The sequence below is a fragment of the Zalophus californianus genome, chromosome 1 (genome assembly GCF_009762305.2).
Source record: "Zalophus californianus isolate mZalCal1 chromosome 1, mZalCal1.pri.v2, whole genome shotgun sequence".
Classification (NCBI taxonomy): domain Eukaryota; kingdom Metazoa; phylum Chordata; class Mammalia; order Carnivora; family Otariidae; genus Zalophus; species Zalophus californianus.
In genome coordinates this window covers 159,863,343-159,890,412 of record NC_045595.1, presented here as the reverse complement: position 1 = coordinate 159,890,412, position 27,070 = coordinate 159,863,343, and the positions used below count along the sequence as shown (strand labels likewise).

Sequence of the window (27,070 nt, the reverse complement as noted above, 5' to 3'; positions counted from 1 at the left end):
AATGTTGTAGGCCTCAGGCTCCAGCAGAGACTTTGCACATTTCTGGTAGGCGACTCAGAGGGGCCCATGGTTGTAAAAAGAGCAAATGCCAATAGGTCAAGAGTGAAAGGCCTCCAACACCAATGGAGTGTGATCAAGATAATGTCAATCACGGGGTCAGAAAAGGCAAGAACAAAGGAATAAGCTAGAATACGGATGTGAATTTTGTGGTAATAGCGTCAGGGGCCTCCTGGAATCAGAGAGAAAGCTGGATTGGAAGTTTCCAGAGCACAACATTGAGGCAAAGCTGGGCAGTCCTTGCTTTGGCCACAGCTCGCTGTTTGTAATGGCTTCCATCCTGCCTTCAGCCATAACCTGATAAAAGGCACCATCTGATAAAAAGTGGACTCTGGTAAAATGCCATTTGCACGATTGTTCATCCTATGTAACTTAGTTTTAACCCACACCAAGCTTAGTTGCATGGGTCCTCAGAAGTCGGAGTTTTGAACTACAGTTTGTGTCAAACAACATCAAAGGGCTCAAATACATGCAGGCATACACACACTTTAAAATATATAGTTCATTGTATTTATGTGATTATAATTCTCCTCGCTGCCAGGTGCTCTAAGGAGAGTTATGCTCAGATGATATGATAAGTGTTAATGACAGCTGGGCTGGCTGACTCGCCACTTCTATAAATATTGCCTTCTGGTAATGCTGATTCTCTGGGCACAAATTATTTTTTTAAAGAACTGAGGGCTGGGATTGTGGAAAAAAAGTTTGTATTTTTACATGTCCTTATGGTTTTAGGTATGCATAGTTAGTAAGAACGAGCTTTTTAAATTCTAGCAGCTACCTTTTAAAGAGAAAATATTGAAGTCTCTTTTTTCTTATTTTAACTGGGTTTGGTCTGTATCTGCTGTGCATGAAAAGTCAAGACTTTTTTTTTACTATTAATGTCCTGTGAACCGTGTAAGTAAATACAGGACAAAATTAATATGTCCCACCTACAAACCAGCATCATTTAATATTGAGTTCATTGGGGAAAAAACTTGTCTGGGATTAGATCCACAGGGTACTATGCTGATGCCAGGAAGAATCCTAGAAAATCCTCAGAATTGCAGCTTCAGGCCTATGTACATTTTGGCTTATCAGTTCTCATATTAATTAGCCATATATCCTGCAATCATAATGAAAACTCTGGCAGATAATCTTTATGGAATATTTACATGAATTTTGCTAGTTGGTTTGTATACATTATCTCATTTCGTGCTTACAGCAAGCCTAGGAGGAGAAACAAACGTTCTTATTTGGTGGTCCAATGCACTGAAGCCCAGAGAGCTTACTTCCCAGCATGACACAGGTAAGAAATGATGGAGCCTGAATTCAAGTACAAAGAGGCTGGCTCTGAGCCCAAGAGCCCTCAGCCATCACGCTCTGTTGAGCTGAAAGGAGGAAAGCGTTTTCCCAAACTCCATTCTAGGACTTCAACGAAACGGATAGCAGAGGGGAAGCTTCCAGCAGGTCCGCTAGAAGAAGGCAGAGGGTGGGGACTATTCTCCAACGCCAGATCCCTCTATATGCTCCACCCTTTGAGAGGGAAACCGAGAACCCAGAGGCTCCCTTTTTCTTAAGAGGATTATTTTGTTTTGGGTTCAGTGCAGAACAAGGGAAACAATAATGAATGTTTCTAAACATGGGCACAGCTGTGCTAAGAATGGCCTACTTGGCAGCTCTCTGTTTTCCAGAAAGCTCAAACACCAGGGAAGTGATTTTTTGAAAAGCAAGACCTAAAAGTTTCTGTTAGTAAGTTCTGGGAATAATTGATATCTTTATGCTACACTTGTTTTATTTTACAACCTATTCACCTCCTATCGCCTGGCTAATTATCAGCTCCTCAAGGGCAGGGAAACAGTTATACACATTTTGGTATCTCTTATCCAATGCCAGCACGCTAAAGGAAAAGCACAGGAGGTGGTCCCTCCTCTCGCCATCTTCCTCCCCCGACCTTACTCTGCTCAGTCATTGCTTGAGCATATTCCAACAGAAATGAGATTCAGTAAAACAGCATGTATAAAGGAGAGCAACTTATACGGCCTTTATCATTTGAGGTATCAAAATCTGACTCCACCAGTCAGAGAAGTTTCTCTAGTTTCAGTTTCGATATGGAACAAGCTTAGAAGGTACCTTTTTTTTTTTAACTATCTTGAAGATAATTCTTTTTTTTTTTTTTAATTTATTCATTTGAGAGAGAGACAGAGAGAGAGAGAACACAAGCAGGGTGAGAGACAGAGGGAGAGGGAGCCAGACATGGGGCTCCATCCCAGGACCTGGAGATCATGACCTGAGCCGAAGGCAGACGCTTAACCATCTGAGCCACCCAGGGGCCCCAGAAGGTATCTTTAATTCAAGTCTCTCCTGAGATGGCTGCAGATGATATCGAGTGGGATTACATGTTCTGACACGTGTTCCAAATTCTCTGCATAGATGAATCCCTATAAAAAAGGCCCAGAGCGTTCCTATTGACTAAGAAACGAGGAAATGGCTGTGGTCCACCCGACACTTTTTTCCTTTGGAGCGCCTGGGCTACTGGACTGTGTGTCACTCTGGCTTGTCTCATGCTCTCCATGCTAGGGTGCCTCTGGGGAATGTTTTACATCTCAGGCCTCAGGAGATTTAGAGCATCAGCCCCGCTAACCCCCAGCACTTGCAAGAGAAGGCACTACCTCAACCAACAACTTCTTCCCATGAACATTTGGGACACCCATTCCTTCCAGAATAAATGCTGCCCCTGAAACTGGGGTGTCCCTGGTCCCACGGCCTTGGCGAGACCGATTGAAGTTATTGCGACATTTCTTCATTTTTGGAAATCTGCGTCATTCCCTAACTTTGCCATGATCTCTGTATCACACCTGCTGTGGACTCTTATTACCAAGCTCAACCTTTAGTACCTTCCAGAAGGGCAGTCATTAAGTACCTTCTGTGAAACGTGCCACTTCCCTACACTAAGTTTGGAAAACGTTGGTTGATCACTTATTCTCCTAGTTAGCTCACTTGAATACCAAAGTGAGTAAGAACACAGCCTCAGACTTGCAGGCTGTGAATCTCACTTCCGTGGGACTGTGGAGATGTTGTAACTCCTCTTAGCCTGTGCCTTTATCTAAAACATTTGTATGAAAGCGGTTACCTCAGAGGGTCAATGGGAAGATAAGATGACACACATCAGGTGCCTAACCCAGCATCTTACACACGGTGAACAGTCAGTAAATGTTAGGCTTTATTATTATCTTTCCTTCTGACCCCTTACTACTCGACCGGCATATATCATATCCCTCTTTGCTGGCATTGTGAACCTTCCTGGGTACCATCTCAAAATGTGACCCTGGAGTCAGTTGCCCCATTACCAAGGTATTAGAGAGAATCATTGGAGGCACCACGATATCCCACTAAGTGTCCCTAACGTACAATTTCTCTTCACAGAACTTTCTTCACTTCTTTTCATTCTGAAGTGGACCCCACCTATCTCAATCCATGGGCTTTTTTTTTTTTTTTTTTTCTGTGCTCAGTGCGGCTTGAAGGCAATCCCATCAACAGGTTTTAGTCTTGCTCTATCAGGTATGATTTATTGTATATCTTTAGGGCCCGGGTTAAAATAGTCTAAATGTGATTAGCTATAAACAAAAGCAATACATGATAAAGAATGATACAGCCACTGTCTTGTACTTCAGGGCATTAAGGGTGATCACATTTTCCTATTTCACTGGGGAAAAGCTCATTGTGCTGAAGGTATTAGGGCAATGTGATTAAATGTTACTGTGTATAATTTGATGTTAGGTATTACCTGCATAATACCTATGTCTTCCTGCCTCTGAAGCTAAACCATTTGCAAACATTAATGCTGCACTGTTGAATGCAAACCATTTTCCTTTGTGTCTCCTTGGCTATAGTGGAGTTAAAATGATAATAATAATCATAAAGTGTGTTTTGTTTGCAACATAAATGATTAGAAATAAAGATGAATAATAACTTTTATTAAAAATTAGAGTAAATAACAGATGGCTGTACCCTTGGATACCCCAATAGAAAAAGTCTGTGGTGTTCTAGCTTGAGCACTTTGGGAAATGTGTGTGGTACTCACTTTTGGGTAACAGCATGCAGCATTGTTAAGCTTGATTAAGCAAATTTAATTAGTGTTAGTCAATGCATTTTCATAAGTGGATAAAATATATTCCAGCTTAGGCATAACTGTTAATATTTAATTTATGAGATAAAAGTTAAAATGTAACCATAAAAAATTAAAATTGCAATAAACCACATTTAAGGGAACTGATTTTTGGGTAAGTTTCCTCAATTATTTTTTAATCTTACAATTTAAAGGAAATTGCCTTGGTGTTTTTCTGTTTCTTTGGTTTTGCTACTCTATAACAGGTGGTAGAAGTAAAAATGAGCCATGCATTCCCAGTTGAAGATACCCAATTTCTAAATGACCTGGACCACATTACTCTATAACTAGACTTTATAACAGTCTTCAAAACTGGGTTTTTTATTGTATAAGATTTACTTATTTAGGGTTCTTGAGACTAAAGACAGGAGAAAAGTCTAAAATCAAGATCTTACCTTAGAAAATAAAATGACTTTAGGGGGGCACCTGGGTGGCTCAGTCGGTTAAGCATCCAACTCTAGGTTTCAGCTCAGGGTTGTGAGATCAAGCCCCGCGTCAGGCTCTGTGCTCAGTGTGAAGTCTACTTGAGATTTCTCTCCCTCTGCCTCCCTCCCTCTCCCTCTAACCCTCTGCTCCTCTCCCCACTTGCATGCTCTCTCTCTCTCTCTCAAATAAATACATAAAATCTTTAAAAAAAACAAAAGAAAAGAAGATGACTTTACAAATGAAATTTTAATGATAAATTAATTAATTAATTTAAAAATTCAGGAACTATTCAAACAAGATATTCTCAGTGTTGGAGGAAATCGTATCCCAAACTAATTTGAGACTTTTCAAATCAAATTAATACTTTTAATGCTAGTCACTGATAATTAACTAGACCCCGGCAGAGTACAATGCCTTCTGCTCTGCACAATTAGCATTCCTGAAAAGTACTGCAGCCTGATAAGTACCAGCCAAGATTTGAAGGAGTTTTGTAGAACTTGTATGTAGCAGTCAACCATGCTAGGAGAAAGGTTTGGGAAAACATTGTTTTATAACTTTGTTTAAAACTGTTCTCTCTCTGACTCCTGTTTTCCTAGATTCTCTTTTTCTGTCTTTCTCTCTTCCAGATCAGCTACTCTGAAGTTTAAAGAAAGCTGGTTTAATAAAGTGTGTGTGTGTGTGTGTGTGTGTGTGTGTGTGTGTGTGTGTGTGTGTGTGTAGTTGGGGGCAGGCAGGAGGAGCATTTGAGCTTAGCTCCTTTATAAGGAAAATAGGAGTATCAACCATTATCAACCTTATCCCCAAAAGAAAGTTATCAAGTCTTAACAGGATCTCTAAAAAATGGTAACCCCATACATTGTTCCCAAGAGCATGCATGCCTTGCCACACAGGGAGACCTCTCCCCACTGGCGTAGAAGCCAAGACTATATACCTTACAGGTCATTGACTAAGGATATAGGGAAGAAGGGATTGTGAAAAAAGGAAAAAAGTTATAAAGCATCATGGTGAGGAGATGAGTACAAAGTCAGAATGGGAGAAGTACCCTCATTCAGAACACTCATTTCAGTTATTCATTCAATCAGTATTTGCTCATATGCCACGCACTATGTTAATTGCACAGGTTATAACATGAGGGAAACTCTTCATGGCAACCTTGGATGAAAAGCTTACCAGAGGAAAGAGAAAGGAAAATCCCACCAAGTTCTTTCATTTTCTGGCTTCTGTCCACCTCTCTTGCCTTACCTCTCATCACTCCTGACTCAATACATTTGCCCCATTCATACTAAACTAATGGGAGCTTCACCAAGTACATCATCATTCTTTCTTTAGTTTATCACCTCCTCTAAGAAGCTCCTCGATTTCACTTTTCTGGTTTGGTGCAAACCATAGGATCTTAGCCTCTTCCGTGGGTAAATACAAAAGACTACACATACATATGTCTATACATATGTATGTATTTCTTTTCTTCTCCAAATTTCTTTAAAAGACATATGATACTTAAAAGTAAAAATTATAACGCTGTATTGTTGGCATAAAACTATACCTATGTTATAGATATATATAATACTTCACTGCAAGTAATTTAATGCTTTTAGTATTCCATTTTAACTTGTCTATTATAATTTTGACTGTCTTTGTATTTTTTTAGCAATTGTTCTAGTAACTGAAAAACACATACTTAACTTTTGACTTTATTTAGTGTCCTATTTTGCCATTTCAATTGTAATATAGAAATCTTACCATTATACAGGTCCTATTATTCTCCCTTCTTTGTGTTATAGTTGTCATGTATATTGTATTCATATACATTGAAAACCCCATCAGACAATATTATTCTTTTTGCTCTCAACTGCCAAATGTATTTTAAAGAACTCAAGAGAAGATTTCCCCACTATATTTGGTAATTGTTTCTCTTCCTTTGTTCCTGATGTTCCAAAATTTTTATGTTTTTGTATTTTTCAGTCAAAATTTCCATTTGGTTCTTCTTTATATTGTGTATTTCCTTGTCAATTCTTTTAATTTTAACTTATTTCTTCAAGAATATTTGTAGTTACTCTTCCAAAATTTCATGATAGCTGCTTTAAAGTCTTTGTCAGGTAATTCCTGTCTTGCCATTGGCCTCTGTTAGTCATCTTTCCCCGTGAAAGTTGAGATGTTTTTTGTGGTCTTTGCATGCAGAATGATTTTTTTTTTATTGTATTTTGGATGTTTTGAATATTCCCTTATGAAAATCCAAATCTTGTTTAAACCCTGTGGGAAATACTGGTATTTTTGTTTTAGCAGACACTTGACTTGGTTAGTTTCATTCTACAAGTTCCTCATGGCCTATAGTTCCAAAGTCAGTTCAATTATCAATGTCTGTGCAGTTAGGGCTGCCAGATGAAGTACAGACTGCCAAATATTGCATGAGATATACATGTACTAAAAAAACATATATTTTTGGTTTATCTGAAATTCAAATTCAACTGTATTTGTATTTGCTAAATCTAGCAACCCCATTTGTATTACTATTGGTATTTGCCCTACATGTTAGCTACCCAGTGGTGCTCTGTATCTTATTTCTCAAATAAGAGCACTATATTTGAGAAATAACTGTATGTCTATAGCTTTGTTCTCAAAGCCATTGGTGTGCTTATAATGATCAGGCTCCTACAAATGCAGGTCAAGGAGAAGCCCAGGGGTACATCTTCTCATGCTTCTCCTTTTCTGCTCATTCTCCAGTGGTTTCTGATTTCCTATGGCTCCTCTTTTCCATCCCCTGACCAGAGACTTCCCACATCCATAATTGGGAACATACATCCTGTCCCACGTGGAGGGAGGCCACAGAAACAGGAAGGTAAAAAACCAACAGGCTTCAGCCATGTCCTCATGGAGCCAGAGTTCTACCAAAAGGAGAAGAAGGTTGCTTCTCCTAGCATGTCCCTGCCCTCACTGCCCAAGAGTCTGGTTCTGGGAATTCGAGAACAGAGTAAAGGGAGAGGGGGAAAAATGGGCACTATGACCCAAATGTTTGTATCACCTCAAAATTCATATGTTGAAATCCTAACTTTAAAGACGAGGTATTAGAAGATTTCGAGAATGGTATAGGAACCTTGGAGAAGTGAGTAGGTCATGAGGGCAGAGCCTCATGAATGGGATCAGTGCCCTTATAAAAGAGACACCAGAGAGCTCCCTTACCTCTTCCTCCACTGAGGACACAGAGAGAAGTCAGTGGTCTGCAACCTGGAAGAGGGCCTTCACCAGACACCGAATGTGCTGGTGCTTTGACCTTGGACTTCCCAGCCTCCAGTACTGTGAGAAATAAATTTCTTCTGTTTATAAGCTGCCCAGTCTTTGGTATTTTTGTTATAGAAGCCCAAATGGACAAGACCTGGCAATTTCCCCCATCTCTTTCTAGAGCTTTAACATTTCCATTTTCTATTCCTCAAGCCAGAACCGGAGAATTTCTCCAAGATCCTTCCCTTTATGTCCCACAGTGCTCATGTCAGGGTTTCAGACTGCTGCTGAGTTCAGGCTGGGAGATACTGGAGAGGAAAAATGGCAGACTCTCTGCCAGCTCAGTAGTACTTCAGAATCTGGTATTCTTTCCCGATTGACATGCTAATATTTACTTTTCAGAGTTCTGTTCAAGGAAAGCTACCCATCTTTTCCCTCAGGTTTTCATAGCTGCTTTCAGTGGAAGAAGAATTTTAACATATTTATGCCATCTTACCCAGAAACAGAACCTTCAGTGTTAAATCTTGGAAGATTATAATGAGTTAAAAATGCAGATTATAATCCCTACAGAAACCACTAACAGATAATGAAAATATACATAGGAACAAACCTGGAGAGGAATTAAAATAGTATACTAAAATAATTTTTTAACATAAAAGAATACAAGAAAGGAGAAACAGAAGAAGCAAAAAAGAAATGTCAAAATATAAATAGCAAGATAGCAGACCTAAATACAATCATATCAATAGCTACTTTAAAGAAAATAGGCTTTTACCTATGTTACTTGATAGGACTAGAGATTAGCAAAGAACATCCTGCCGGCAGCTCCTTAAAATTTAATTTAGGATGTTGCTGAGAGCATGGAGGTCAAGAACAGCCTTAAGTATTCAAGATGGTTGTCTGTGGTAGAGAGAAGATGAGGCAGGGGACTACCTGGAAGAGACCATGCCTCGGCTGGACATGGAAGTCATTCTTGGCAAAAATGGAACACTGAGGACTTTAGCTACTTCTGTATCTCTTAGTCTTACTTCTCAAACAACATTTGGGCAATAGATCCTCCTTTAGATCGGACTCTTCTTAGATACTAAAAAATCACTGATATTAGTCAAAGCCTTTGGCAACTTGTTCATAGTTTGATAAAGTATTTATACACAATCAGGTGCCATGCTTTGATAGATGAAAGAGATAGAAAGATAGATAGATAACTATTTTTATACTCATCAAAAATCTGCACAGTAGCAATTACAGTCCATTTTATAGTTGAAGGAACACATGGTTTAACAGGGTAAATGATTGCCCAAAGTAATATAGCCACGAAGAAGTAGAGTTTGGATTTTGAATCCAGAATTTTCTTTAAATCAAAGCCATGTTCTTTTAGTTAACCAATGCTTTCTTCTTGTTAGCAGACCTTGGCGGCTACAACAGATAAGTGAAGACACTTTATTATTAGGAGTCTGTGCAGGACAAAAGCAAGACAAATTTAGACTCCAACAACCCAAAGAGGGATGAAAAAGAATGAAGGCCTTTTTAATGTACTACTCAATGTTCGTATCATATTTCCAGCTTCCAAAGAAAGGAAGAAATGCCTGGTTTATGATTGAAGGAGTAAACAAGTGAAGCAAATATCAACATTTCATGAACAACCAATCACTGAATACATGTCAACAAACACAAAATCATTTATCTGGCAATTACACAATTAAAATGGATCATTCTAAAGAAAAGCATTATAACTGCAGCAAGTATACTTGACATTTCTAACAAGTGTTAATAGTTAAAAGGTAAGGACCAATGTAAGTGAAACAATATTAAAATCAAAATCAAATTAAAATTCTAGAGATGCAGAGCATCTGGAGATGAGATTTTTGCAGGATTTTAAGTTAACAAATAGAATTCTAAATATACTCAAATGTTTTTAAATCTCTTAACAAGAATTCTGTATTCCATTTTTTAAGATATAGCTAATTAATTTTTAATTCAATCAAATAGAGAGTCATTTTCTTTTCTGCACTGAACGGGTGGTAAAGACTTTCACCATTCAATTTATTTGGGGGGAAGAGAGTCTGATAATACACATGCATTTAAATAGAAATGCATGAATGATCTGACCTATGCTCCTACATCATACCTAAGTGCCGGGGACTCCCCACTTTAGGGTTAGCTTTCATGTATCTTTGGTATTCCTGTACTTATGCGCTGCAGGGATTCAGGGTGGGGTTAAGCCAGATCATATTTACAGCAATAAAACTCTCTTTTTATTGAAGACCTAGTCATTCTTTATTTCCATGGCAGTTAGTCAGGACCACCCCATGTGTTTGAGAATGGGATATTGTTACAAAATTACTCACCAACAGTAGGCAGTGTAAACTCACTCTCAAGAATTGTTGGCATACAGCGGACATGGCCTCTAATGAAGGAATCTTGATGCCCAGCTTCTGAGGACATATGAAATAATCCATCTGCCCACTTTTTAAGATTCTAAGAAAAGAAAAACAAACATTTTATGAAGCACTTAACCTGCACCATGGTCAATGAAAGTATCTCATTTAAACCTTACGACTAAACCCTTTTTGTACAGATGAGGAAACTGAGACTCCATGCTCTTCAGATACTACAACAAGAGATCTCCACCCCCTCTTTAAATGAGAAAACCGAAGGTCCCCTGGTTGTGGTATACTGTGTTTCTGTCTGCCTGTGAAACTAAACGTTGGCAGGTGTGAACACTCCAACACATGAACTTACTCCACCCACAAGTAAAGCGCATAGTACTAAGGTCCTGCAGAGACCAAAAGGGTGGAGAGAGGCCGGGGGTGGGGCGAGGAATACAGGGTGAGAGAGAGAAAGAAGGAGAAAAGGAGAGAGAGAGAGAGACAGCGAAAGACAGAGAAAGAGAGAGACAGAGAGAGAGAGAGAGAGAGAGAGACAAAGAGAATAGGGAATTGACTCACATGATTGTGGAAGCAGACAAGTTCCAAGGTCTGTAGTCACAAGTTGGAGACCTAATGTAGTTGCAGTCTGAAGGCCAGCAGCCTCTAGACCCAGAAAGAGACTATGTTTCAGTTCAAGTTTGAAGGTCGGAAAAAGCTAATGTCTCAGCTCAAAGGCAGGCAGGCAGGCAAGCCCACAGGAGGAATTCCCTTTCACTCAGCCTTTTTGTTCTATTTAGGCCTTCAACGGATTGCATGAGGTCCACCCACATTAGGGAGAAAATTCTGCTTTATTCAGTCTACTGATTCAAACGTTAATTGCATCCAGAAACACCCTCACAAACATACCTAGAAAAAACATTTGCCCAAATATCTGGGTTCTCTATAATCTAGTCAAGTTGACACATAAAATTAAAAAATTAGAATCACACACATGCTAGAGGTGTGGGACCATTAACATTACACTGTATCCTTTCAGGCACTGTTCCAAACGGTGGATTTTACTAATAATGTGAACAACCGTATAGAAGTATTATGGGTTTTATTGCAACCTGTCTCAACACTAACATAGAGATTGTCTTAAATGTGACGGTTACCATAACTGTCAGTGGTGCCTACCGGCAGTGGCTGGTTTGGTATTTAAGGAGCTTAAACTCTATCCTGCCAGAATGCACAAGGATGTTTACAATATATATGGGGATTCCAGCTTTATTTGTAATGATGAAAATTAAAGCAAAGTAATGAATTAAATAAATCAGTGCAGCTATATCATGGGGATACTATATAGTCATTAAAATAATTCAACCCGTGTTTATTGGCATGCAAAATGTTCCTAATGAATTGTATGATTTTATTTTTATACATATTTTTAGACATGCATATGCACAGGTAAAAATCTAAAAGTTTGTAAACTCGATGGTTTTCCCTGGGGAGTAGGAAGAAGTGTGCTGTCATTGTGAGAAGAGACTGTTCCTGCCATGTGGCTAGGAACTGAGGGTGACCTCTGGAAGATGAGAGTGGCCCATTGCAGACAATCAGCAAGAAAATGGGAACATCATTCTTACAACCACAAGGAATTGTATTCAGCTAATAACCTGAAAAGATTTGAGAGGATTCTGAGATCCAGATGAGAATGCAGTCAGGCTGACACCTTGACTTCTGCCTGGCACAGAAGGACCTTGAGCAGAGCCCCCAGCTGTCCTGTACCTGGACTTCTAACCTACATATCTGTGAAGTATTAAATGGTGTTTTTAGCTGCTCAGTTTGTAATAACTTGTTACACAGCAGTAGAAGACAAATACAATCACTTAGCATAGTACAGAAACATTTGTGCATTCTCAATGAAAAAAGAAACCCTGTAACATACTAAATAGTGGGAAAGATAGATTTTCAAAATAATCACTTGATTTACTATGTGGAATCATGTTATTAAAATACATTCCTGAGCAGAGCTTTAATTCACATATCAACCAAAAGGAAGGAAGGAAAGAAGAGAAGAGAAGAGAAGAGAAGAGAAGAGAAGAGAAGAGAAGAGAAGAGAAGAGAACAAAAGAAAAGAAAAGAAAAGCCTTAAAGCTGCACAGGTTTCAAATTATTTTCAGTTTTAAAAATATGTATGAATATCTTCATTAAGTGACATGCAGGACCAAATAATAGGTTTGATTAAGAATTGGTAAATCATGATGAAATAAACTAAAAACTTTCAATGTTTCTAAAACATTGACTTTTATTTCAAAACATCTCAAATTATCAAAATAAACCATGGTGTAGAGCCTGACAGTTCTCCACAACTGGATTCTGATTTTCTTCCCAACCTGTGACCTGACCTCACCCATTGACCTCATCTGATTGTCTACTTACTGTTTTCTTCCCTTTTTATGTGTCTTTGTTAAAGACACTCCCTCAGCCTGCCTCTCAGGTGGAAGTCTTACCAGCGAAGCAAGACACGGCTCAATTCCACTGTGAAGTCTGCCTTCTTACTTACTCATTGCCAATGGAACCGTTCTTGCCCTCCCCACATTCCAAATGACTTGTTGATTCTATTATGATGAACATACTGTCACCTGCTTTGTTTTAGATTTGTATATGCACTGAGATCACCATCACTACTAGGCTCTGGGTTCCAAAATGTCAAGGACTGTCCTCTTCTTGATCCACAGTGCCTTGGAGAGGGCTATATACACTTAGTTTATGGTCAAAAAGTGATTACTGAGTTTTTTACAACTTCTGTCATACCAGTATATAAGAACAAGACACACACCATAATGTACATAATTTTAATTTAGGAAAGGCTGAGTCAAAATAAAAGTCTGAAGAGAAACAGAGGGAGAAATCTAGGTTCTTAAAAATGAGGTGAATGATTTTGCTCAGAGATTGAATAGACCATAACAATTGCTAAGTGAAATTGGGAGCACAATAAAAAAGATTCAGGACAGGAGGAAGGTCATACCTAAGACCTAGAAATAAAACACAATGTATATAATATTCATTATAACTCTACAGTTTCTGCTGTAACATTTTACATTATTCAAGTCCTTTTATCGCTGCTTATGACAATATTTGCCTCCCTTATGAATTCATTTTCAATACAGTCTTGTACTGTGGTTGAATTTGAAAGATATTCTAATTTGAGATTATCAGAATTGGACAGAGGACTATATTGACTGAATAACAGGAAGTTTTATGCACATGAAATTCCAAATGCCTCAAACATAACTAAAATCACTGCAGGCCCAAGGGAAATATAAAATATTATGTACTAGTAACAGTTTACGATCTCTAGTTCACATGCAATTATTTTACACTTTCTGAAAATAATATTGACATACTTGTGTAAAATACAAATAAAAAATGCTGGTTAAGACATCCCATTCATTCAGTTAAATATCTATTGAGTACACAGCATATACAAGATTTAGTACTCTATTCTTAAAAGGATACAAATATAAGGATATAAATACAAGGAGGAAAGATAGGGGAAAAGAAACAGAGAATTAACTAAATTTGTTTAGTGCTCTATCTACGCTAGGCCCTGCCTTGGAAAAGTAACAGTAATAACTGATACATACTGAGTGCTTGTTATGTCTAGATGTAATTGTGAGTGTTCATATGGATTGCATCATTTAATCTTTAGAACAAATCTATGAGTTTAGTATTATTATTTTTCCCATTTTTCAGATGAGGAAATTGATGCATAGCAACTAAGTAACTTGCTAACTGTTGCAAAGCTAGGAATTTCAAAGGTGAAACTTGAATTTAACAGCCAAATACTTTGTACTTAGTGTCTACATTATGTACTTCTTGGTGGAGGTGCCCATTCTACAGAGCAGGAACTGGAGGTTCAGGGGGTTAAGGGGGTTCCCTAACCCCTGATCAATGATAGCATTCAGACTCAGATCTGTCTGATTCCAGATCCTTTGCCAACTCTTCTATATCACCTCCCAAACTACGAGATAAAACATTAATGAAATCAATTCAAACTATATTCCATTATTTCTATTATTTAAATCTAACTGCATTTCTTCCTGACTGTGTGACATTAGGTGAGTCAGTTAATTCCTGTCTGCTTTAGTTCCTTCATCTATAAAACAAGTATAACAATACTTCATGCCAACAATAATTGGGGGGGGAGTTGAATATGACAGGTAATGCAATTGAATAGCACCTAACACAAACCTATTATCATTGTTATGATTATCATTATTACTACTAATAATATTATTTGTAAATCATTATACTTAAGGAAATAAGGACCATATACGACCACTACTACTATAGATTGAGTGCTGAGCTAAGTAAGCACTCTTTCAGCATTATCTCATCCTAACAACCTCATTTTACAAAGGATAAAATGGAGGTTTCAAAAAGGTAAGGAAGTGAGTGGTAGACCAGGTACCAAACCTGGGTTTATTGACTCCCAAGTCCACAGGGTAGCATGTGATCAGTGTCAAACAAAGGTGTAACCAAGCGCTGAAAATGTTCGGAGAAGGCAGAACACTTCTTGTTTAGATGACCAAGAAGGATTTCCCTGGTTGACTTTGGAGCTAAGCTGTGAAGGTAGCCAGAACTTCAACAGGTGAGAAGTGCACCTTTTGAAGGATGAAACAAGTTTACCTGGAACAGTATGAACAAAAGTCGGGAGAGAGGGTATAATCCGCTTGACATGTAGGGAAGAAGCAGAAGAAAGAGCTGGAAAGGTGAGTTGATGTAAACCCCGCGAACATAGGGCCTATGTTTCTAGAACTGTGCTATTTAATACAGCAGCTATGAGACACAGGTGGCTCCTGAAATGTGGCTAGAAAGACTAAGCAACTGCATATTAAATCTTATTTCATTTCAATTAATGAAAATTTAAATCTAAAGACTGATACTCAATTCAGTTATGGAAAAAGTCTAAGTATGTTTAGAGAAACTTAGATGTGTGGGTCTACTTTTCCAACCATATATCTTATGAAATCTAAATACCAGTTTAGGATTTTCAATGAAAATTTACTATCTGAATGAAGATGTGATGTAAGTATAAAATAGATACTGGATTCCTGAAATGTATTAAAAAAAGGTAAAATATCTTATTAACACTTAATATTAATTACATTTTGACATTTTATATATGTTTGATTAAAGCAATGTATTATTTAAATTAAGTCTACCTATTTATTTTTACTTTTTTTAATGCTGCTACTAAAGAATTTTAAATTATGTATTGACTCATTACATTTCTGTTGGAAATGTTCTAGCCTGTTCCTGGCACGCAGTAGGCACTCAATAAAATACTTGCTAACCAACTGTAATAGGAACCAGACTGTAACCTCAAAGTCATGCTGAAAATTTTGTATTTTATTCAACAGATAAGAGAACCACTGAAACTTCTCAGTTGGGGAAGTGATATACTCAGAGTACTATTTTCGGAGGCTCCATCTGGAAGAGTAATTAAAACAGAGGAGAAACTAAAGTTAGGTTAGAAGTATATTGCCATAATAAAGTAGAACCCGAAGCCCCTCAAATCCTTCCAAAGCAGCTCAGCTCAGTGGCATGACATCGTGTAAATGTTCAGTGTTTCTCATGAGAATGCTCAACGCTTGCAAGTAAAAGGCAATTCCTTCTTGAGTCAAATCTTACCCCTCGATGCTCACAAGTTCATCATTGTTACTTTTAAAGAGGATCAAACTCAGAATCAGTGTAGTTATCTCTGTAGAGAGTCATGTGGGAAGGAACTCTCTTTATTATAGTAACAGTCCACCAAATACAGCTTCATAACATAATTTTGAAATAAGCACAGATGGAACTACGGATATGAAAAAGCCTGAATATCACTGTATTCTACATCCAGTGACCAGAGTTGTCTTTTGATCACATGTCTGTGTCATTCCATGTTGGAAAACTTTAACAATATAGCATTACTTAGAGGATGAAACCCAAATTCAATTAGCCATCCCTAACTAATCCCATTTAGCCGTAAGTGCCCTCCAATAAACACTGATTCATTCAAGCCTCTGTCAGCGAGTGACAGGCTCCAACCCAAACTAGTCAGGGAATTTGTTGGTCCAACAATAGGCAAATATCAATAGAGAAATAGACTCATTAATATATGGGTGAACAGCTATTTCCATTCTGTTGCTCCCTGGTGCTGGTCTCATTCATTCCTGCTGCAGACAGACTTGCTTTATGAGGCAGAATGAACGTCCACCATCAACCCCTACCTCACTTTCTTTTAACCTCTTGACCAAAAATACGAAGCACCTCCCCCTCCCCCTCCCTAAATAAACAAATGAATGCTACCACATGGAGAGTGTGTACCACGTTCCAGCCACCATGCTACGTGTTTTTGTTTTTGTTTTTTTAAAGATTTTATTTATTTATTTGACAGAGAGAGAGAGACAGCGAGAGAGGGAACACAAGCAGGGGGAGCATGAGAGGGAGAAGCAGGCTTCCCGCCGAGCAGGGAGCCCGATGTGGGGCTCGATCCCACGACCCTGGGATCATGACCTGAGCCGAAGGCAGTCGCTTAACCGACTGAGCCACCCAGGCGTCCCTTTGCTACAGGTTTTATATATATTCAGTGAGTGGATCCTCACAAAAACCCTATCTTTTTAGCAGCATTTCTTCAGTCTCCACAGGCAGAATAAATCACTATCTTCTCTGAGTTCCTTTGGTGTCCCAGGCAGCCCAGCATCAGCAGGGCAGACAGAAGTTCTCTGTGGAAGCCTTGTCACTCTCACTCCTTTTGAAAGGATTCTGTGGTAGCAAGACTCAGTCAAGTAAGATTAAAATGGATCTCCCACACATTTTTTTTTCACTTACTCATACTTGTTTCTTTTGATCATTTTAGGATCTTGAGACGATTACTGTTCCCCTCCACTTGTGTGTTTTTCTTTGGAATTCAGCATTGGTGATGGCTTTCCTCTCAACCCTCCTCTTGGCCTACCAGTGTTTTCTATACCTAACTCATTTCTTTAGTGAGGACCCCTGGCATAGTTTTAAGGAACTTGTCTCTGACATACCAGGCTCTGGGCCTATCCCCTTTATGGTGCTCATTTCATTGATTTCCAGGTCTGTGTTTTGACATCTGTCGCTCCCATGAGACTTTGAGCTCCTTAGAGTGGGAATTATGACCTAAACCTCCTTGTTATCCCTGATGTTGAAAGGAGTTCCTGCCACAGTGGGGACTGAGTGGGTCTATTTCCTGAGATGAAGAAACAGAGAGAAAGAGGAAAGGAGAAAGAAAGGGAAAGAGGGATGAAAGAAGGAGGGAGAAAAAGAGAAAAAAAGAACATTGAGATTATTCTGATGTCTGCATTTTTTTTCCTTGGGAAAAGGAAAATAGGAAATAAGTCTGCTCAACTCAGACTTAAGTCAAATAACCTCCTCTTAAATTTATAATGGTAAAAATCAAATAAATAAATGAAATGAGAGGAAATTGGCCAGGAAAGAAAATCCTCCAAAACGAACTTTTCCCTCAAGACATTGGGAACATTTGCCTTTAACTCATATGACAATTTGAAGCTAGTGTGGTAATGCAAGACTGATTGAAGTAAATCTCCTTATCAGGCCCAGAAAAGTAGTCTAGAATAGAGGACTGCTCATGTGATCATTTTGTCCTAACCTAAATCTAGCCTCCAAAGAGAAGAGGGCTGACATTACACAGTGTTCAAAATTGGCATTGACCTTGGCAAGTCCCTGATTCTGTTGCCCAGTTTCTTCTTTTGCTCTGCCCTGGACAGAGTGGTGTGGTTAAAAGTAGCTGATGGCTGTACCTCTGACCAAGAGAGCTCACTGACTCACATGTGTATATTCCTTGACACATGTTTCAAGAGAGACTGATTCTGACTCTACAGGACAAGTACTGTGAGAGGTAATTTCCTAGGAGTAATATCTGTATCTTTTTCTAAAATGAAGTTAATGCAAGTAGTTAACACATAAGAGATGATTTGGGTTCAAATCCTGAATTCTCCATTTCACTGACTATGTGACCTTGGGCAAGCTATTCTAATCAGTCTATGCCTCAGTTTCTTCAACTATACACAGAGATAATAGCACTTACCTCATATGGCTGTGAGGATTAAATGCGCCGTTTTTTTTTATTTTAAGTACTGTGCCTAGCACACAGAAGGCACTACGTGTTTGTTAAAGAAATAAAATAAATTCAGCAGATAAATACAAGGTATATAAATACCTTTGGAAATATTACCTAAAGTTACTGAGTAAAGACAAATCCAAACAACAACAACAACAAATACATCTTACAATCTATCAGGTATATATGAAGTAACAGGGAATAAATTTCAGGGTTCTTGAAAAATTTAAATAATGTGGACACAAGAATTGTATGGTTTTTTGTTTTGTTTTGTTTTGTTTTTAGTCAATAGACTATTGCATTATAAAGTATTCCATTGGCCTAAAGTTCAAAAACCGTCATGATTCTTGGTATAGCCAGAGTTTCTTCCCTGAAGTTAAGTTTAATGTTTCCAACAACCCATGAGATATTGCTTAAAACCTTTTAAGTAAACCATTAATTGTATTCAAAGCATTCTAGGAGGACAGTTCCACATACTATCAGAGAGAAGAAAAATTTTAAGTTCTATAAATTCTACAAAAGTGTGAAAGTGCCCAGAGATCAGTAAGTGCTATGTCCCTTAAACTCTATCATTTTCTTCTCAAGCCATATCTTCATCAGATGTCACCTCTATCTAAGAACAAAAGATTATAGCCCTTGGTTTTTATTTTTTATTATTTATATATTTATTTTTATTTTATTATGTTATGCTAATCACCATACATTACATCATTAGTTTTTGATGTAGTGTTCCATGATTCATTGTTTGCGTATAACACCCAGTCCTCCATTCAACACGTGCCCTCTTTAATACCCATCACCAGGCTAACCCATTCCCCCACCCCTCTCCCCTCTAGAACCCTCAGTTTGTTTCTCAGAGTCCATAGTCTCTCGTGGTTCATCTCCCCCTCCAATTTCCCCCCCTTCATTTTTCCCTTCCTACTATCTTCTTCTTCTTTTTTTTTTTTTTAACACACAATGTATTATTTGTTTCAGAGGTACAGCTCTGTGATTCAACAGTCGTATACAATTCACAGCGCTCGGGCGCCTGGGTGGCTCAGTTGGTTGAGCGACTGCCTTCGGCTCAGGTCATGATCCTGGAGTCCCGGGATCGAGTCCCACATCGGGCTCCCTGCTCGGCAGGGAGTCTGCTTCTCCCTCTGACCCTCTTCCCTCTCGTGCTCTCTATCTCTCATTCTCTCTCTTAAATAAATAAATAAAATCTTTAAAAAAAAAAAAAAACAATTCACAGCGCTCACCATAGCACATAGCCTCCCCAATGTCTATCACCCAGCCACCCCATCCCTCCCGCCCCCCACCACTCCAGCAACCCTCAGTTTGTTTCCTGAGATTAAGAATTCCTCATATCAGTGAGATCATATGATACATGTCTTTCTCTGATTGACTTATTTCGCTCATCATAATACCCTCCAGTTTCATCCATGTCATTGCAAATGGCAAGATTTCATGCATTTTGATGGCTGCATAATATTCTGTTGTATATATATACCACATCTTCTTTATCAATTCATCTGTTGATGGACATCTTGGCTCTTTCCATAGTTTTAGCCCTTGGTTTTTAAAGAATAAATAAACCTAATAGAGAAATTTTGATGACTGTGCCTCTCAATGACCTTATTGGTTGGTTGTTTGCAAGTTGCTTATTTTTGAAATAGTGAATGAGGCCCAAATTTCAAAGTAAATTATGAATCAAATCAATGCTAAAAGAAAAGAAAAGCCTGGCAACAGGACTCCATGTCTACCTGCTTTAACCAAAGTATCATTGTCAACTCTCAGCTGTTTCCCATGCTGATTAGACCTTTGGAGGAGTCCTCCAAAGTTCAGAGATTTTTCCTCTTCTCTGTGTTTTTGGGAATATATTTGAAAAAATCAAATACTACTAAAAAATCATCACATGATTAGCAAGGCCAAAAACATTAGGTTGGAAAAGCAAGTCCATGTTATTGTAAAATGAATAAAAAATGTTTTTCCAACTGTACTGTCATAACAGCATAGAGTAAAGAGAGTGAAATGTTTTTCATTGTTAAATGCTCAAATGATCACAAGGCAGTCATCTCTTAACCCTATTCTTCCACCAGTACTCTCCCTTCCCCCGGACAGGAATCAACGGCCAGTCTAATTCATGTTGTTGTCACATAGGCTATCCCTGGGCTTAACCATTCGAGAGGAGAATTGTACAGCCAAGGGAAGATGAAGCAAACTTTATAAAAGAAAGGATGTTGAATGAAAATCCTAAGCATACCTAAAGCCTAAACTCACTGACTTGGTCACAAAATGAGCTTAAGGGAAAAGGGAAATTTATTAGAAACATACAATGTTATTCTCCTGAAATCCAAGGTCAAAATATGTAGCTGGGCCTTTGAGAGAGTAGGACCAAGAACAGGAAAGTCAGAAGGAGCCAACACAGCTGTTATTCCCAACATGCTTGTTTTCTTAGGGAAACAAGATCTAACATCTCTCTTTCTCTCTACAGATTGGCTTCATTCTTCAATCCTGACAAGGACCTGCTTCTTAACTCTGCTTACAAATTAACCACCTGACTAATGTCATCATAAATTCCTGGGGAGAGAATCCGATTAGAGGAGACAAGCTTCCAGATTGGTTCTGGTGGTCCAGTGAGTATTGGCCACTGGATTATGATAGTAGTGCATGATGAGGGTCATGGCAATAGTTACATTAAGAGTTGGCAAAGTTTTTTTCTGTGAAGGGCCATATAGTAAATATTTTAGGCTTTGGGAACCAAGTGTTCTCTATCAAAACAACTCACCTCTGATGTTATAACACGAAAGCAGCCATAGGCAATGCATAAATGAGGAGGTATGGCTGTGTTCCAATAAAACTTTATTTACAAAAATAAGTTTTGAGCCAGACGTCTTTCACAGGCTATAATTTGCTAACTCCTGGTCAGTCTGCAGCTATAGAGTAAGCAGGAGATGTTTTTAAGAAGGGGCTGGGGCAGGTTGGAAAGGATAATCATCCCTAATATACACACCAAGCACTGAGCATTGGAAGCAGAGTCCTATAATAGATGGGGTAACCTGAAGCCTAGCTGCAACTGTCAACCACTAAGTTATAAAGCATCAGCCTCATATTCAGAAAAGGGCTTTCATTCTAGCAATAAAGTCCCCACCCTGAGAACATGCCAGTATCCCCTCAGAATAGTTAGGGAAGAGATGATTCAGAAGGAAAGTGGCCATTTCAGCATACTGGACCTGGAATAGAGAAAAAACATACTATTTTAGAAGGGGCAGGTTTTCAGAAATGTAAGCCCAACAAACTCATATCTAGCTACAGTGCATCTAGCTATGCTAGAGGTTATATACTGTAGGGAAAGTGGTAGATAATTTCACAAGGTAAAGTTGGAAAACAATGCAGTAGGCAATTTTAAAGTCCTATTTTGAGCTAGGGAGGAAAATATGATATAAATATTACATGAAGTAGTATGCTGAAATGATATTGTGTCCATTTCTGCAAACCAGAAACTCAGTGTCTAATAGCACTGAAACCAGGTGTGGTAAGTATGAAAGGGAGACAGGTGCCCCCACTGGAGCAGCCACCCCAACTGTACCAAAAGCTAAAGGCAAGAAATAAGAGACATGTTTGTTCAATACTTTCCCTAAGCAACTAGTGTGACCCAAGGGGTTCTACAGGAATGGAATGCTTTCTTTAGCACTTTGCGGCCCAGATATGGTCAGAGAGACCCAGCTTGGCAATCACTGGAAGAGGACAATCAGAGATGGATTTCAGTGACCTCTCTTGGCATCAGCTTTTCTTTGTGCCCCCAATGGCTTCAATCAGTTCTCTGGTTTAAAGTTAGTTCCTTGGTGGAACTACTCTTCTCCTCTCCACCATATTGGTAGGTTGGAAAAGAGAGGGTGGTAGCAACTGCTGAAGCAGGTGGATATCACAAGTATTTTTAGAATATTAAGTACTTCATATCAAAAATCACAAATTAAAAACAAATGGCTTCCGGGGGCCTGGGTGGCTCAGTTGGTTAAGCGACTGCCTTCAGCTCAGGTCATGATCCTGGAGTCCCGGGATCGAGTCCCACATCGGGCTCCCTGCTCAGCAGGGAGTCTGCTTCTCCCTCTGACCCTCTTCCCTCTCATGCTCTCTATCTCTCATTCTCTCTCTCTCTCAAATAAATAAATAAAATCTAAAAAAAAAAATGGCTTCCAAATATAGTTCCACAATCTGGAGACAATACAACATAATGGCTAAAAGCAAGCCCGGGTTTTGTGTCTGAGTGACTTACCCTCTCTCAGCCTCATTTTCCTCATCTGAGAAATGGGAATAAGAGTAATTACTACCTCATAGAAATGTTGTGCCTCTTAAATGAGATAAAATACATAAAGAACTGAGCTGAGCAAATTTGTACTTATCATAAGTGTTAGTTATTATTATTACATTATCATTCACAACTGGGTAGCTAGAGAGGAGTGAAAGAGATGTAAAACTATCACTGAGATGTATGTGAGACAATTAGGACTCAGAAATGTTGAAGGGCATTTTATTACTTCTTGAGCTGGTGCTTACAATACTCCAGAGTCTTGGCTACTTTGGCCAGAAGGAAAATGGTGATAACTAGTTTCATTTATCATTGTCTCAAATGTTCTCCTTTATGTGGTTATAAGTTTCATTTTACCATGCCAGAGGATTCCTTTGGAGCTAAAGAACATTCGATCACTCCTTCATTATTCAGCAAATACACCCTCTATGGGGGCATTCCATGCCACACACTTGAGATGTATAACCATGGCAGAAATTCTGGCCTTGTCCTCCTCAGGGATTGCTGTCTAATGTACAGGTATGTCCTGTTTGCAGAGTACCTTGGAGCTCAGCTGTTTACTGGGAAAAGATGTTTACTTTTTCCCAGGAAAGATGAGAAGATGTTTACTTACTCAGTTGTTTATTGCAAAGATGTTGAGTGGGTATGTATATTTCAGACCATAAATTCAGGAGGGACCAAAAGGAGGTAACATTATTTTTCTACAAATGAATTTAGCTTCTATCTTGAGACCTCACTCTGTTAGGTAGTAAAAGGTAATCTTGGTTAGTTTGGAGTGAAGTCCCCATCATCTCGTGGTTTCCTTCTTTACTCTCTTCCATGGAGTTTCATCTCCTTCCCTGGACTTCATAGCATTAAGCTCTCTGGGCAGGAGAGTTGTCTGGCCCCTGGCAGCCATCTCTCCACTCTGGAATTCTCTGGAAGATTTATCATCACATTGTCTCCTCTGCCATTGCTATGCCCTTACACCAGCAGCTGCAGGATCACCCACTTTTCCATCCGATAGACACCTGCACAGTCATCCTTCCCTCGAAACCTCATCAAGTCGACCAGTTTGCCCCCTCAGCTACTGTTTGCACCCTTCCCAGATTTACAAGAAATATTGCCTACACAATCCGAGACTGTCTCAGGACCTCTCTTGGGGCTACACTTCTGGAGTCCTATGCTCAGCTTCAAGACATCTGAGGAAGACAAGCGGGAAGACAGAGCCAGCTCTAGAGTGCAGCTGAGCTGCTCTGGGTAGCCACAGTTTCAGTGCCTATGAGAAGGTAGGGGAGAGTGTGTCTGTAGTAGCAAGGGCAGGTCTAAAATTCAAGAAAAGGGAAATGGCCAGAATAAAAAATGCATAACACATCGCAGAAAGAGAAAAGAGGTTTAGGAGGCAAATCCTCCAAACATTCTTTGAAGCAGATGCCGGTAAGGAAGAGACTTCACCTGAGCCTGCCAGGTGAAGGCAGCTGTGGGGCACCTGAGCCCTTTCAGACAGCCTCATTGGCTGAGTTCCGCATTCACCGATGGCTCCTTCGCTTCACTCAGATTCACAACCTGGACCTTTGGCTCATAGGATTACACAGTCCCGAGAAAATTTTCTCATGTTTCCTGAGCCCCAAAGACTCATTTCTACAAGAATTTCCATTTCCTTATTAATTTTCTATGAGAGATATACTGCAAAATGATGCTTTCTCTTCCCACTGGGAAAAACTACTTGAGAAAACGAAATAAATTTCCAAAGCTATTAGTGAATACAAAACTAAAACACAGGAAATTACATGGCTTTAAGGAATTTTTCATCAGCCTATAACATTCTGATGAATTACCTCTCTCTGCCAAGAGAACAGTAATAGTTGTGATAGACCCCGAAGGTCCCTTCCATGAAAGCCCTCCCCCGACTCCTACTTGCCAATATTGGATACAGAACCTGTGCCTTTTTAAAGCATGTCTCTTTCCCTGTTTCATATATACTTCAAGAAATAATACAGATATTTTTAATTGTACTTATTTTTAATGCATCATATTTGGAACATGTCAAACATATACACATCAATAATTAGAGTAGACTTCTCCACACTTAGTTATGTTGTGCTTTATGACTCCATAGGTGCTCTTTTGGATCCATTATATTCTTGGGACCAGTTCTATTTTTCCAAAATGTAACCATCAAATGTGGGCAGAGGAAATAGGATGATCTTGGGGGTGGGGGTGGGGTGGGATTTTCATCTAGCTACTCTAGCTTGATGGGTCACCGCTTCCATTCTTCAGATTATTCTGTTTAAAAACCAAAGCTGGTCACCAGGGATTTGAATGTATTCTCTCCAGGCTGGTCCCAAATAGACCTTGGCTAATCCTTATTTTCAGCCCAGACTGAGGGAGTCATTTTTTCGTAAGAATTAAGATAACATCTAAATGTTGGAAAACCAAGAGGCTCAGTCCTGGGTCCTTTTTTCACTTTTCTTCTCTTTTTAAGCTCTCTACATAGGTAGTCCCATCACAGTAAATACGATCTATATGCTGATGGATTACAATTATATTGCACTATGTCCAACCTCTCCAATAAAGTCAGACTTCTGTATCATTCTCCCATTTTCATTTGATTGCTGCCCTGCAATTCAACTTCTCATTTCCAAATCAGAAAACTGGGTCCACAAATACTCTGCTTACTAAAGCTGTACTTATTCTGATATTCTCCATGTCAATAAATGATACCTCCAGCCTTCCATTTTACCTAAAACCCAGATAACATCCATAAACAATTCCTGTCAATTATATTTCCAAAATATAGTTTCCTCCATAGTTACTACCTTTCTCTATGACACCATCTATCACCTGGACTTCTATAATAGCCTCTTCTTCCTTTATAGTCTATTTTCCACTCATTCACCAGAATGATTTTTTTTTTTAAGATTTTATTTATTTAATTGAGAGACAGAGAGCTCAAGCAGGGAGAGGGGAGAAGTGGAGTGGCAGAGGGATAGGCAGACTCTCTGCTGGATGGGGAACCAGACACGGGGTTTAATCCCAGGACCCCTAGACCATGACCTGAGCCGAAGTCAGACACTTCACCGAATGAGCCACCCAGGCACCCCACTGATCTTCTTTAAATTTAAAACATATGTCATTATTAAAATCCTCCAGTTGCTTCCTTTGTCCTAAAATAAAATCATAATCTCATACCACAACTTAAGCTTACTTGACCTGGCCTCCGCCTATCTCTCTGACAGAACTTCCTTTAACCCTTCTATTCTTGGCTACAATAAGCTTGTTCCTGCCTCAGGATATTGATACATTCAGATTCCTTTACTGAGAATGTCCTCCCTATGTGGTTTGTATGTTTGATTTTTCTGTTTTCTTTGGTTTTTTAATGGCTGCTTTCATCTCATCCATTTTGGTCTCAGTAAACTTGTCACCTTCCCAGAGACCCTTTCCTTCATTTCACCTTTCTAAAGGTAGGTTCAAGGTCAGCCTTCGTCCTAGCCCCACTGACTCTATAATAATATCCATCTAGGTTTTTTTTTCACGTAATATGCTACTTTCTAATCTGTTTAATTGTTTATTGTCTGTCACTCCCAATCTCCACTGAGCTCCATAAAGCAAGAAACTTGTCTCTTGCTAAATCCCTCTTAAGGGTGACATGTTAGTGCCAGTTCGTCTGGAAGTTCCCCAGTTTTAGTAACAAAAGTCGTATGTTTTAGGAACTGCCTCAGACCCCAGTAGACTGGAAAGGTTGTTCATCCTATGACTGAGTATATGCACTTCATAAATGTTTCCAAAATAAATGCATTTAGTGACAATCTCAGTAAAAATAATTTTTGAATACTGAGCACAGTAATTTCTTATAATGGGAAAAAAACTATATAACTTTAAGAAAGTCCCATGTTGCTCTAAATATTAAATAAATTTAAAAATAGTTTACAAAGATAAAATTTAAACTGGTTGTCTACAGTTTCACTGGGAAATGTGGAAATTAAAATAGGTATGGAACAAAATATTCAAAGTTTAAGTATGATATTGGGATCAAGAAAAGCTAATAAAAAAAAACCCATCAAAATGTTTATATTGGAATCTTTAACTAGACTTGCATTTCCTAAAATGTAGTTTGATGAAATGGTCTTATTATATGCAAGAAAGGGGAAGAAGTTGGGAATGCAAAAGATACAATATCTCCTTGGACGTTCACAACACATATATTTGAGGGCTCAGAGAAGTCAGAGAGAAAAGACTCCTTCTCAACACTGATTAACCCAGAGTTTTACATATTTGACTATGGAATACCTTTTTAAATTTGTAACCTTTTAATATATTATAGCATTTAGGAATATGTGTTGGGAAATGTGGCCATAAAACACGGTACTCTAACCATTAACTGCAATCCACCATGAAATTTCAAAGCCTAATGTGCTAGATATCCAAGCTCAGTCCTAATCTGTCTTTTCATGGTCTGC

The 27,070-nt window shown here is 38.8% G+C and overlaps 1 long non-coding RNA gene across 1 annotated transcript in view; it reads right to left on the bottom strand.

Annotated features, from left to right (window-relative positions):
• The window catches only part of LOC113918177, a 32,362-nt gene extending 19,632 nt beyond the window's left edge, over positions 1-12,730 (bottom strand). Inside the window, exons 1-2 of the long non-coding RNA XR_003518462.1 lie at positions 12,631-12,730; positions 10,192-10,321 (exon numbers count right to left, since the gene is read on the bottom strand). This is a non-coding gene — a long non-coding RNA (uncharacterized LOC113918177). The remainder of the gene's footprint in view (positions 1-10,191; positions 10,322-12,630) is intronic.
• Between the last annotated feature and the right edge of the window lie 14,340 nt (positions 12,731-27,070).